Here is a 13,043-nt window from a genome sequence, read left to right as displayed (position 1 = left end):
ACTCCCTCATACCATACACAAAAATAAACTCAAAATGGATTAAAGACCTAAATGTAAGACTAGACACTACAAAACTCTAGAGGAAAATAGGAAGAATACTCTTTGACATGAATCACAGCAAGATCCTTTTTGACCCACCTCCTAGGGTAATGGAAATAAAAACAAAAATAAACAAATGGGACCTAATGAAATTTAAAAGCTTTTGCACAGCAAAGGAAACTATAAACAAGACGAAAAGACAAGCCTCAGAATGGGAGAAAATATTTGCAAACGAATCAATGGACAAAGGGTTAATCTCCAAAATATATAAATAGCTCATGCAGCTCAATATTAAAAAGACAAATAATCCAATCAAAAAATGGGCAGAAGACCTAAATAGACATTTCTCCAAAGAAGGCATACAGATGGCCAAGAGGCACATGAAAAGCTGCTCAACATTACTAATTATTAGAGAAATGCAAATCAAAACAACAATGAGGCATCACCTCACACTGGTTAGAATGGACATCATCAGAAGATCTACAAACAACAAATGCTGGAGAGGGTGTGGAGAAAAGGGAACCCTCTTGCACTGTTGGTGGGAATGTAAATTGATACAGCCACTATGGAGAACAGTATGGATGTTCCTTAAAATACTAAAAATAGAATTACCATATGACCCAGCAATCCCATTATTGGGCATATACCCACAGAAAACCATAATTCAAAAAGACACATGTACCCCAATGTTCATTGCAGTGCTATTTACGATAGCCAGGGCATGGAAGCAACCTAAATGCCCATTGACAGATGAATGGATAAAGAAGGTGTGGTACATATATACAATGGAATATTACTCAGCCATAAAAAGGAACGAAATTGGGTCATTTGTAGAGATGTGTATGTACCTAGAGTCTGTCATACAGAGTGAAGTAAGTCAGAAAGAGAAAAACAAATATCATATATTAACACATATATGTGGAATCTAGAAAAATGGTACAGATGAACCGGTTTCCAAGGCAGAAATAGAAACACAGATGTAGATAACAAACATATGGACACCAAGGGGGGAAAGCAGAGGGTGGGGGTGGGGGTGGTGGGATGAATTGGGAGATTGGGATTGACATATATACATTAATATGTATAAAATGGATAACTAATAAGAATCTGCTTATAAAAATAAAAGATATGCATAATTCACACATTATTATCAGTACATATTATTGTGTACATTTTTATAATTATTCCATAAAACAGATTTTTCTTGACTCTAGAAAAGTCATTTATCATGTTGTAATAAAGATTTTCATTTAATTTGTGTCATATTGGCAGTTAGGCTCTAAAGGATTAAACAATAAAATGTGGGTGTATTCAGTGGATACAAAATTGGATATATTCATCAATGCATATTAGAGTAAATGTAAAGTAAAAAAGTTAAGATTATTTCTGTCTTTTCAAGAAAGTTATTTCTTCTAAATAGTTTAAATTGTCTACAAAATTTAAAGGCAAAAATACATATGATAATTAATGCATATCAAAATTTTAAATCAAAATTATTAAACTAAAACTAGTCCATCTTCAAAAAATGTTCATACCAGTGGACTGGTGCTGGGATACCCATGGCAGGTTGACCGTGGGATAAAGAAATATAGCTGATCCCTTCACAGAGCCAAAGTTCAAGGCTTACCTCTGCAGGGCTCTGTGCCTAATTTACATATATTTAAATTTAAATGTTTTGGAAAAGTTAATTAAATCTTACTAGGTATTTTCATAAAAGTAAAACCATTTGCAAATCTAGAGTTCAATGTTCATCTAATTACCAATGTAAATAATCAGTATCATAGTTCATGCATTAGTTAGATCTAGGTCTACATCTATAAGTTTAAGAGTAATGACAATGTTTAAAATATTGCCAATTGTTTTTTCAGAAACCATATGCAACAGTTTTGAATTATGAGATAGTTGGTGGGTATCTTCCAGGCCACAAATTGGAGCATCAAGAGAAGCAAGAAAATTGATGCTCAGTACTGCTGGGAAATGATGCTATTTATGTAAGAGGAAAGGTATGACAAGGTCATTTGTCTCTGTTACCTGAGAACTTCCACTGCTCCAATCCTCTTCTCGCTCAAAGCAGTGTTTCACCTCCGGCACTGGGAATAGCATAACCTGTATACCTTCAGGACAGTCATATGCGTATAGTTCAAGGATATGAGGCAAGAGGTGTTTCCCTGCAGGCCTGAAGGATGTTAGTCTTGAGAGCAGTGTTTGGGATTACCAGACACGTGCAGGCATTGAGTGCCAGATCGTAAGTAATAGAGTTCATGAGCTCTTCAATAAAATGTGTGTGTGTGGTGGTGTGACATGCTGCCAATATTCTTTACATAGTGTTACCTCCATGGAGCCCTTGCTTCCTCCAGCAAGAAACCTTGAAATCATCCTGGACCCCTTTCTTTCACATCCTCTATCAAATCCATCTCCTAATCCTATTGGCATTGACTTCAAAGATAATTCTTGAATTTGACCAAGTATCCAGCTTCTACCACCACTATCGTAACCAAAGCCACTGTTATCTTTCATCTTTTGTTGGTGCTCTGTGCCTCCTCACTCATCTGGTTCCACTCTTCCCTCCCCTGATGCCTCCTAAAGTCTATAACAGTAGGCAGTCATCCTCTTAAAACATAAGTAGCAACATGTTGATCCTGAGCTCAAATTACTTCAATGCCTTCCTGCTCCATTTAGAATAAAGGTTACGGTCTTTGCCATGGTCTACAAGGCAGTCCCCCATTTGCCTCCTCTCCCCCTCTCTTTCTTCATTGCCTGCTATTTACTCTTTGCTTGCTGCATTTCAGCCACAGGGGCCTTCCACTGTCTGTCAGATACTCCCAGCACATGTCACCCTCAGAGCTTTTGTCCTTCTCATTGCTCATAACTGAAACCCTCTACGCCAGAGATATATTCATGAGTGCATATTAGAGTAAATGTAAAGTCAAAAAGTTAAAATTATTTCTGTCTTTTCAAGAAAGTTATTTCTTCTAAATAGTTTAAGTTGTCTACAAAATTTAAAGGCAAAAATACATATGATAATTAATGCATATCAAAATTTTAAATCAAAATTATTAAACTAGGGCTTCCCTGGTGGCGCAGTGGTTGAGAATCCGCCTGCCGATGCAGGAGACACGGGTTCGTGCCCTGGTCCGGGAAGATCCCACATGCCGCGGAGCAACTGAGCCCGTGAGCCATGGCCGCTGAGCCTGCGCGTCCGGAGCCTGTGCTCCGCAACGGGAGAGGCCACAACAGTGAGAGGCCCGCATACCTCAAAAAAAAAAAAAAAAAAAAAATTATTAAACTAAAACTAGTCCATCTCCAAAAAATGTTCATACCAGTGGTCATCCACTAGTCCTGACCTCATTCCCTGCTGGCCTTTTCTTAAAAGCAAACTTTGCCCTCCTCTATTATTTTTTTTCTTTAGCAATTTTTAAAATTAAAGTATAGTTGATTTACAATATGGTATTGATTACTGCTGTACAGCAAAATGATTCAGTTATACATGTATTTTAATATTCTTTTCCATTATGGTTTATCACAGCATACTGAATATAGTTCCCTGTATTATACAGTAGGATCTTGTTGTTTATCCATTCTATGTATAAAAGCTTATATCTGATAACCCAGCCTCTCACTCCATCCCTCCCCCAACCCCCTTCTCCTCGGTGACCACCAGTCTGTTCTCCATGTCCATGTTTCTGTTTCTGTTTTGTAGATAGGTTCATTTATGGTATTTGTCTTTCTCTGTCTGACTTACTTCACTTAGTATGATAATCTCTAGTTGCATCCATGTTGCTGCAAATGGCATTATTTCATTCATTTTTATGGCTGAGTAGTATTCCATTGTATATATGTACCATATCTTCTTTATCCATTTATCTGTCAATGGATATTTAGGTGGTTTCCATGTCTTGGCTATTGTGAATAGTGCTGCTATGAATTTAGGTGCGTGTATTTGTTTGAATTATAGTTTTGTCTGGATATATGCCCAGGACTGGGATTGCTGGATCACTCCTCTATTCTTTTACTTTGCTATATTTTTATATTGAAAATAAATAAAAATATAAATTTTTATTTAGAAGACTTATCAGTACCTGATATAACATATCTATTTAAAAATGTTGGGCTTCCCTGGTGGCGCAGTGGTTGAGAATCTGCCTGCCGATGCAGGAGACACGGGTTCATGCCCTGGTCCGGGAAGATCCCACATGCCGCGGAGCAACTGAGCCCGTGAGCCATGGCTGCTGGGCCTGCGCGTCCGGAGCCTGTGCTCCACAACGGGAGAGGCTACAACAGTGAGAGGCCCGCATACTGCAAAAAAAATAAAAAATAAAATAAAAAAATTTAAAAAATTAAAAAAAAAATAAAAATGTTATGTGTCTTTCATCTGGATATGTCATTTTAGGTTTGGTTTATGTGGTTCAAGGGCCTGACTTAATCCCCTTGCTCTGGAGATGGACATTTTACCCAGGTTTGGCCATTCCTGTCCCACAGTGACTGGTTTGAGATTGGACAAGTGGAGCAAATAGGTATCTGCCTAATACTGTTTCTGAAACATTTTGGAAATAGAAGCTCTGATTTTGTTGTAGTTGCTAAATTGGAGCTACTAGTAGCCATTCCACCCGTCTATGGGATATACACTAAATACAGCATTTCCAATAGTCTAAGAGAAAACAACCCAAGAAGTTGAACAATTCACAGAGTGTTTTCTCGTCGGTGTTCCATACCCAACCTTACAGCTCTGTCCTCAGACATGTGCCTCTCTTTAAAAAAATGCCTCGGGCTTCCCTGGTGGCGCAGTGGTTGAGAATCCGTCTGCCGATGCAGGGGACATGGGTTCGTGCCCCGGTCCGGGAAGATCCCACATGCCGCGGAGCGGCTAGGCCCGTGAGCCATGGACGCTGAGCCTGAGCGTCTGGAGCCTGTGCTCTGCAACGGGAGAGGCCGCGGCAGTGAGAGGCCCGCGTACCGCAAAAAAAAAAATGCCTCTTGTTTCTAAACTCCCATGGGAGAAACTCCACCCACCTTTTGGGAAATCCTACCCTTATACACAGGATTTGGTTTTATTCCAGGGTCCAGTCCTCTTCCCTAGCATTGCATTTCCCCAAGTCTGAGTTTTTCAGCCTATAATAATGCCCAGGGCTGGGAGTGGAATGAGAGAGAGTTATGGGAAGGGCTGGCATCAGCAGGCCAATCCAAGTTGGCCTCTGGAATTTCAAGTGCCTCAGAGTAACCCAGGGCGGCCGTGGGTGTCCCAAATCCTGACTGCTTTTCAGGTCTCCCTGCTAGGGGGAGTGGCCGACATTCTGTCCAACAAGTATTTCCTCTGGTCCCACAATTAACTGTTGGATCACACCCATACAAGCACTAACAATTCTCAAAGGCAATGTCGTCTAGAAAGCAACGATTTTCTAAGCAACCCCCTGGAGTCTTGCAGAGTAGTGTCAGTTCTTTTTCTTGATCCTACCTCTAACCTTTGTTAGAAATGATACTCTCTCAGTCATGATGGGAGTATGAGAAGGTCTTACATGTGCCATGATGTATAGGAGCTGATTAAATTTTTAGCCCAGGAATCCTCCTCCTCCTCAGTGTCCTGGTCTGGGGGAAGTGAGATGGGAAATTGTCTACAGAGGGGACAGTTTCATTAACTTAGTTACAATATCTTTCTGCCCTGTTGGGTCTGGGGCTCCTTGAAAAGTTCTAAGTTTCACAGCCAGAGTAGATGGTTAATAAACAGGTGCTGGATTAACAGGTGATATCTGCCATGGTTATATTTAGGATTCATCACTCGTGAATTTGTTAATGGACTTTATTTATACACATTACTAAACAGAAATGGATTTGGCGTCTTTATTTTGGGCCAAGCTCTTGGTTTTCCAGAAGTTGCTGATTAAGGTAAAAATATCCGAGAAGGAAAATAAATCCTCAAGCTCCAGTAAAATGGAATCAGTTCCCATATTGGCCAGAAGAGGGCAGAGTCCCTGTGGGAATGTGGCAGGATAGATGTATTTTGATACTGCAGAAAGGTTTTGGAGCATAGGCACTGGCTAGGGAAGGGAAGAGTAAGTGGCGAAGAGAGTCTGGTGGGGGACAGAGGAAGAAATAATTTCTAAAAGGTGACAGAAGATTTTAGAAATTCTGTTTACTTCATCCAAATTCATCATTCATTTATGAATTTATTCCTTTATCAAACATTGCTGAGCACTTACGTCAGACTGCCTGGGGTGAGCAATGCAGAGATGAACACAGCAGACATGGTCTGGGGAGTGTACAGACCAGTAAAGGTTACAGGAATTAAGCAATTAAGTGTGTGTGTAATTGATGATTTTGATAAGAGCTATGGGAGAAAATAACAGGATGTTATGAGAACTACTTTAAGTTGGAGGAGATCTCTCTGATAAGATGAAACTCGACGCATGAAGACTCATGAGGAAAGTTAGGAGACACGTGTTCCAGGTAGAAGGAATAGCTTGTATGAAGGCCCTGAGGTTGGAGGGGGGTTGGAATCTTCAAGGAATTAAAAGCAGGTCCGTGTGGCTGCGCAGAGGTAGTGGCATGAGATAGATTTGGAGAGATGCAGGAGGATCATGCGAGGCCTTTTAAGCCATGCTCAAGGGTTTGGATTGTCTTTTTCTTTTTTCTTTCAATTTGAAAGCAGTCACCGTTTAGTAACTGACCAGATTATAGAAATAATCAAGGTAGATACCTTAGTTCATCCTTCTAATAAGCCTATTGATCTGGTGCCAGCATCTCCACCTTCTAGAAGATGGGTGATCTTTTTCTTCATTACACCTAGTGGAGAAGACAATTTGAAGGGTCACAGGAAGTGGTTTGCTTCTCTGAAACGTTTTCCAACTGAACAGATCTCATGAATCAGATCCTCCATGCAGATGACGCCACATTTACTAAGTGACTGAGCAATCCATGTATTATCTGTCAGGGCAATTCACTTCTTGTTGATTTTGCCATAGCCAAACTTGTAGATCAGTTCATTTTCTGACTTCAGGTTTGGGTACCCCCATACAGTATGTGGTTCCACAATCCTCAGCATGTTGACTGAAGCCTCTCTGAGCTTCACAAAGGTGCCACTGAAGATCTGGAGGAGGTGAAGAAACTGCAGCACCTTTCGGACCTTTGAGCTCACACCATTGCTACCTCTGATCCTGATGACAAGTGCCAGTTTGGGTTCCTCAGGCACATAGAAGTCGCCAGCTTTTCTTGCCATCCTAGCCATTCGAATATTGTTTCTGTACATCTGCCTATACTCCTTGTAACAGTGCTTAGCCTTTTCATTGATAAACTTCCTCCTTGCCTTTCAAAGCATCTTTTGGATAACTTCTCAGGAGCTTGATCTTCAGCTCTGTGAAATTTCTTTGCTTTTTCTTAAGGGTTTCTGGGAACCTTCTTTTCCCTCTCTTCTGCACCCTCCATGATTCCAGCCACAAAAAAAGCAGGTTTGGATATTCTTGTACGAGCAACGGGACGCCCCGAAAGGGTCTTAAGCAGAGGCATGGATCATCTTACTCGTATTTTGAAAGATCACTCTGGAAGTTCCCTGATGGTCCAGTGGTTAGGTCTCTGCACTTTCACTGCTGAGGGCCCGGGTTCCATCCCTGGTCAGGGAACTAAGATCCCACAAGCCATGAGGCGGGCCAAAGGAAAAAAAAAAATCACTCTGGCTGCAGTGTAGAGAATGAACTGGAGGGCTATTGAGGGAAGCAGGGGTGTTAGGAGGCTGTTACAGTAGTTCAGGGAAAAGACGATGATAGCTTGGACTAGGGTGGTGACAAAACGTGGCAAGAACTGAGTGAATTAGAAACATATTTGAGGACAGACTTGGCAAGACTCGGTAATCGGAGGTTGAGAAAAGGTGTCAAATGTTTTCTGACTACTTTCTATCATGAGCAATTGGGGGAAGTCTAGGGAAAGGCGGGCTGGGGGTGTGGGGATGGGGAGTGGAGAGTAGAAAATGAAAAGTTCAGTGTTGGATCCCTGTAGCTTGAGATCCCTGTGAGATACCCAAGTGGAGATATTCTGGCCTGGATCTCTGAAAGGAGGGCTGGGTGAGCGATTCAAACTTGTGGATCAGCCCTATATAAAAATGGCATCTACAGCCATGAATGTGGATGAAGTTACAGAGTCAGGGAGAACACAGAGGGCTGAGATGTCCCAGGACTGAATCCTGAGAAACTGTAACCAAGACAGGGATCACAAACATACTCTGGATTTCATGGATTAATGCGAAGAAAGTCCTTTCAGAAATGTATCCAGTGAGGGGCCACCTCATCTTTCTTGCCTTGTAAGGAACTCTTATGTATTAGTTTCCTGCTACCACTGTAACAAATTATCTCAAACTCAGTGGCTTAAAACAATACAGATTTATTCTCTTCAGCTTCTGGAGGTCAGAAGTCCAAAATTGGTCTCACTAAAATTAAGGCATTGGCAAGGCTGCGTTCCTTCTGAAGGCTTAGGGGAAAATCTGTTCTCTGGCTTTTTTCTGGCTTCTAGAAAATGTGTGGCTTCTGGCCCACATTCCTTGGTATGTGACCTGCTTCCATCTTCAAAACCAGCAAATGACAGGTGGAGTTTTTCTCCTGCTGCGTCCCTCTGACTGAGTCTCCTCTCTCTTTCGCTTCTAAAGATGTCTTGCGATTCCATTGGGCTCACTGGGATAACCAAGGATACTGTCCTCATCTCAGGACCTGCTGATCAGCCGCTTTAATTCCATCTGCAGCATTAAATCCCCCTTGCCATGAAATGTATTGTAACAAATTCACAGGTTCAGTAGATTAGGACATGGGCATCTTTGGGAGTCATTATTCTGATGACCAAACCTTACAAGTCTTGCTTATTCCTCTTTGGAAAAGTGTAGAAGAATACACACTACTCCTCAAGTCCTAGAAGAAAGTCTTCCGTGATAGTCCAAAAGGGTGCACTTGACAAAAGTGGCGAGATTTGCTTGTGTGTCTGCGTACATTTGTGGGCCCATACGTATATTTCAGCAATTCACCCAGTTAAGAAAGAAAAACAGCTAGTGAAGTCATTGATTAGGGACTGTTTATATTTATTCCCTTGTCAACTAGAATAGGGATCCTTGGGCTCTTATCATAACGAATGTCTCTGTCTTAGCGCATTTGGGCTGCTATAACATAATACCATAGACTGGGTAGCTTGTAAACAGCAGAAATGTATCTCTTACAATTATGGAGGTTGGGAAATCCAAGATCAAGGTGCTGGCAGATTCGTAGTGTCTGACGAGGACTCGCTTCCTGGTTCATAAACGGCCATCTCGCTATGAACTTCCAGGAACGGGTGAAGGATCCCTCTAAGGTCTGTTTTATAAAGGCACTAGTCCATTCACGAGGGCTACACCTTCGTAATCACCCCCAAGGGCCCCAACTCCAAATATCATCACATTGTGAGTTAGTATTTTCAACAGATGATTTTGCGGGACACAAACCTTCAGTTTATAACAGTCTCTTAATAAAACATAATGTCACTTAATACTTATTAGAATGGTAAAAAAACCCAACCAAACAAAAACACCCACAAGTGCTTCCCCACCCCCCCTGCCCTGACGATACCGGCACTGTATCAGTAACCTGTAACAATCATTTGTGGCTGGTACCAGTGTCACAGCAACTCTACTCTACAGAGAAGGAAATTGAAGTTTTCGGAGGTTACGTAGATGTGCCAAAGTCACCCAGATAATACAAGATTAAGGTGGAGACAGAATTCAGTACTCTCTGACCCTGGGCCCATGTCCTTATTTATTCCTTCATCTTGCTTCTCTCAGAGCTGTTTTCTATTTAGAGGCAAAATGCCTGAGTTGGACTATGATATATACATACGGAGAATCATATTGCATGTACATATAGATATTATATATACTAATACATATGAAAAAGCCAAATATCTACTAACCTATTGAAGTTTTTGATCAATATAGATATAAAAAAGCAAAGAAGGCAGATTGAATGAAGTCAGCATTTTTATTACTTGGCTGATATAAATTTTACTTGGACAAATAGGTGTTTATTTACCCAATAATGTTCCCCTTCCCCCCATTTTTTATTATGGTAAAATATACCCAATAATGTTTTGTATTAAAAAAGATGAGACTTTGGTGTCTAAATTTTTTTGAGTGAGTTAATGAACTTTCTTGAAGTAAATGCTTATTCACTTCAATTCTCTTTTAAAGAAATATTGAGGCTACAAACTTATACCTAAGAACCACTTTAACTGTTCCACATATGTTCCTTTTTTTTTTTTTTTTTTTTTTGCGATACGCAGGCTCAGCGGCCATGGCTCACGGGCCCAGCCGCTTTGCGGCATGTGGGATCTACCCGGACCGGGGCACTAGCCCGTGTCCCCTGCAACGGCAGGCGGACTCTCAACCACTGCGCCACCAGGGAAAACCTCCCATACGTTCTGATATGTAATACCTTGATGGTTGTTCAGGTCTAGATATTTCATAATTTCCATTATCATTTCCTTTTTAACTCATGAATTGTTTGGAGGTGCTTTTAAACAAAATGTGGTATTCCTCCTTTTCTATATTGCTATTGTTGTCTAACTTAGTGATGATGTGGTTAAAATGTAATCTCTATGACATCAAATTTTTGAAAAATTTCGTGCTGTCTTTGTGACTGGTATGGGATCGATTTGGATAAGTGTTGTATGTGTGCTTGAATAGAATGTGTATCTTCGATTTGGGGAGTACACTTTCACGTAGCTGTAATCAGCATGTTGAATCCACGATGCATGGCCTGCCACAAAAATACAATTGAAAAATTTTTCAGTGGGAGTAAACTTCCTCTGTCCCTTGGAGATAAATTCTGGAAATTGTGGTGTCTTTTCTGTGGACTCTGAAGTAATCAACAGTCCTGTTCTCACTTTGGTCCCCAAATCACCATCTGTGGCGAGTGTCTGGCAGGATATATCAATCAGTGCTTCAGTCTACATTTCAGGTGAGATGGCATCTCCCTCCATGTGGACGGCTGTGGGCTGCCTCGGGGGATATGGCTGGCTTCTGGATCCTAGTCTCTTCTCTCTCCATCAGCTTCTTCTTAAGCTGCTGCTCTGTCTGTCTAAGCTTCCTATCTTAGTGAATGGCACCAGCACCCACTGCCTAGGTCAGAACTGGCAATTTTCCCGGACCCCTCTTTCCATTTCCTCTCCTATTTCTAACAAACACCAAGAGTCATCAACTCTGCTTCCCAGATATCTCTCAAATTGGTCCAGTTCTTTCCATCTCTGCTGCTGCTGCCTCTGTTCAGACCACCTTTATCACTTGCTTGCATCACTGCCATCACCTGCGACCTGATCCTCATCTCCGTTTTGCACCCTACTTAATTCTTTCTGCTGTAGCCAGTGATTTTTCTAAAGTATAAATCTGATTACATCATTCTCTGCTCAACTCATTCAGTGGTTCCCTATAGATCATAGAATAAACTTCAAACTTCTTAACTTTGTTTACACGGTCCTTCAGGATCTGGCTCTGTTTTAAAAAATTTCTCTCCAGAGTCTTCTGTGATCATTTCCCTCTTCCTAAAACAAACCTACACTCTAGCCATTCTTACAGGCCTTAAAATATGCTATGCTTGTTCACCTTGAAACATAATGTATGGGACTTTATGTCTTTGAGATTGATGATCTTTCTTGAGTTTACATATCTTAACTCCAAAAGAGTGGAATGATGGAAAAAAGATTAACACACACACACACACACACACACACACACACACACACACACACGTACATACAGATATACACATACATTTGTGTATACAGACATATATATATGAATATATATTTGGGATAAATATATGGAAAATTTACATAAATGTATGCATATATGATGGAAATTAGCAATCAAAAAATGCTTTAAAAATTGTACAAGCATATTCAGTTGTTGACAGCAGGTTACACAATACATTAATTTTCTCTTCTTCCCTAGATTCCATCAGAATCATAGTAGAGGCATGTAAAAGCAATAAATCCATGAGTACACAAAGAATGCAATTGGAATCAATAAAAAATAAGAGATTTCCACATATTTCTGGAATACAGATTCCGCAGATTTTGCAGAGCAGAAGAAGCTGCCTCTTCCACCGTACCCAGAGGAAGATAGAGACAAGAGAAATCAAATTTGCCCAGAGGAATCCCAGAAGGACTTAGGGTTCTGGAATTCCATGTAGAGTAGTGGGTGGTATTTAGGCTTAGGGCTGAAATCAGGGTGATTACATGGGTCAGTGGACTGCCATCCATTTCTCTGGGCATAAAATGTCATCAATTTGGTTTCTCTCCTGAGCCTAGAAGTCAGAGGTGACTTCCCAGGAGACCTCAAGTGTCTTAAAAAAAAAAAAAAAGAAAGAAAGAAAAAAAAAGAAGACCTCCACATACCTGTGGTATGAAGAGTTGAAAAGATAAAATCAAGAAAATCCCCAGAAAACAAAACAGAGAGAAATTTTTAAAATATATTTAAAATATCCAAGCAGCGTAGAGGATTAAACCAGCTCTATCTGATCAACAGGGCATCCAAAAGATAGAATAGAGGAAACAAAGGTGAATAAATTATCAAAGGAACACTATAAGAAAATTTCCCAAGATTAGAGTCAAATAATCAACTTCTCAGTGAAGCATTCCCAGAGTAGCCCATTAAAACTGTAGTCCCGGGCTTCCCCGGTGGCGTGGTGGTTGAGAGTCCGCCTGCCGATGCAGGGGACATGGGTTTGTGACCCGGTTCGGGAGGATCCCACATGCCGCGGGGCGGCTGGGCCCGTGAGCCATGGCCGCTGAGCCTGCGCGTCCGGAGCCTGTGCTCCGCAAAGGGAGAGGCTACAACAGTGAGAGGCCCGCGTACCGCAAAAAAACCCCAAAAAACAACTGTAGCCCCTCCACCTAGCCCCTCCTTACTTAATTGTTCTCTTTTGAACTTAAAACCACCTGGCATACAATGTATTTTAGTTGTCTGTTTAATGTCTCTCTTCCCATTAGAATGTAAGCTCCCTGCAGGT

At 41.0% G+C, this 13,043-nt stretch overlaps 1 pseudogene; it reads right to left on the bottom strand.

The window, feature by feature from the left end:
- Nucleotides 1-6,731: 6,731 nt before the first annotated feature.
- On the bottom strand, nt 6,732-7,455 carry LOC131766237 (large ribosomal subunit protein uL30-like; annotated as a pseudogene).
- Between the last annotated feature and the right edge of the window lie 5,588 nt (nt 7,456-13,043).

The sequence above is a fragment of the Kogia breviceps genome, chromosome 12 (genome assembly GCF_026419965.1).
Source record: "Kogia breviceps isolate mKogBre1 chromosome 12, mKogBre1 haplotype 1, whole genome shotgun sequence".
NCBI lineage: Eukaryota > Metazoa > Chordata > Mammalia > Artiodactyla > Physeteridae > Kogia > Kogia breviceps.
The sequence above is the reverse complement of the archived record's forward strand: the minus strand, read 5'-3'. Positions and strand labels throughout refer to the sequence as shown.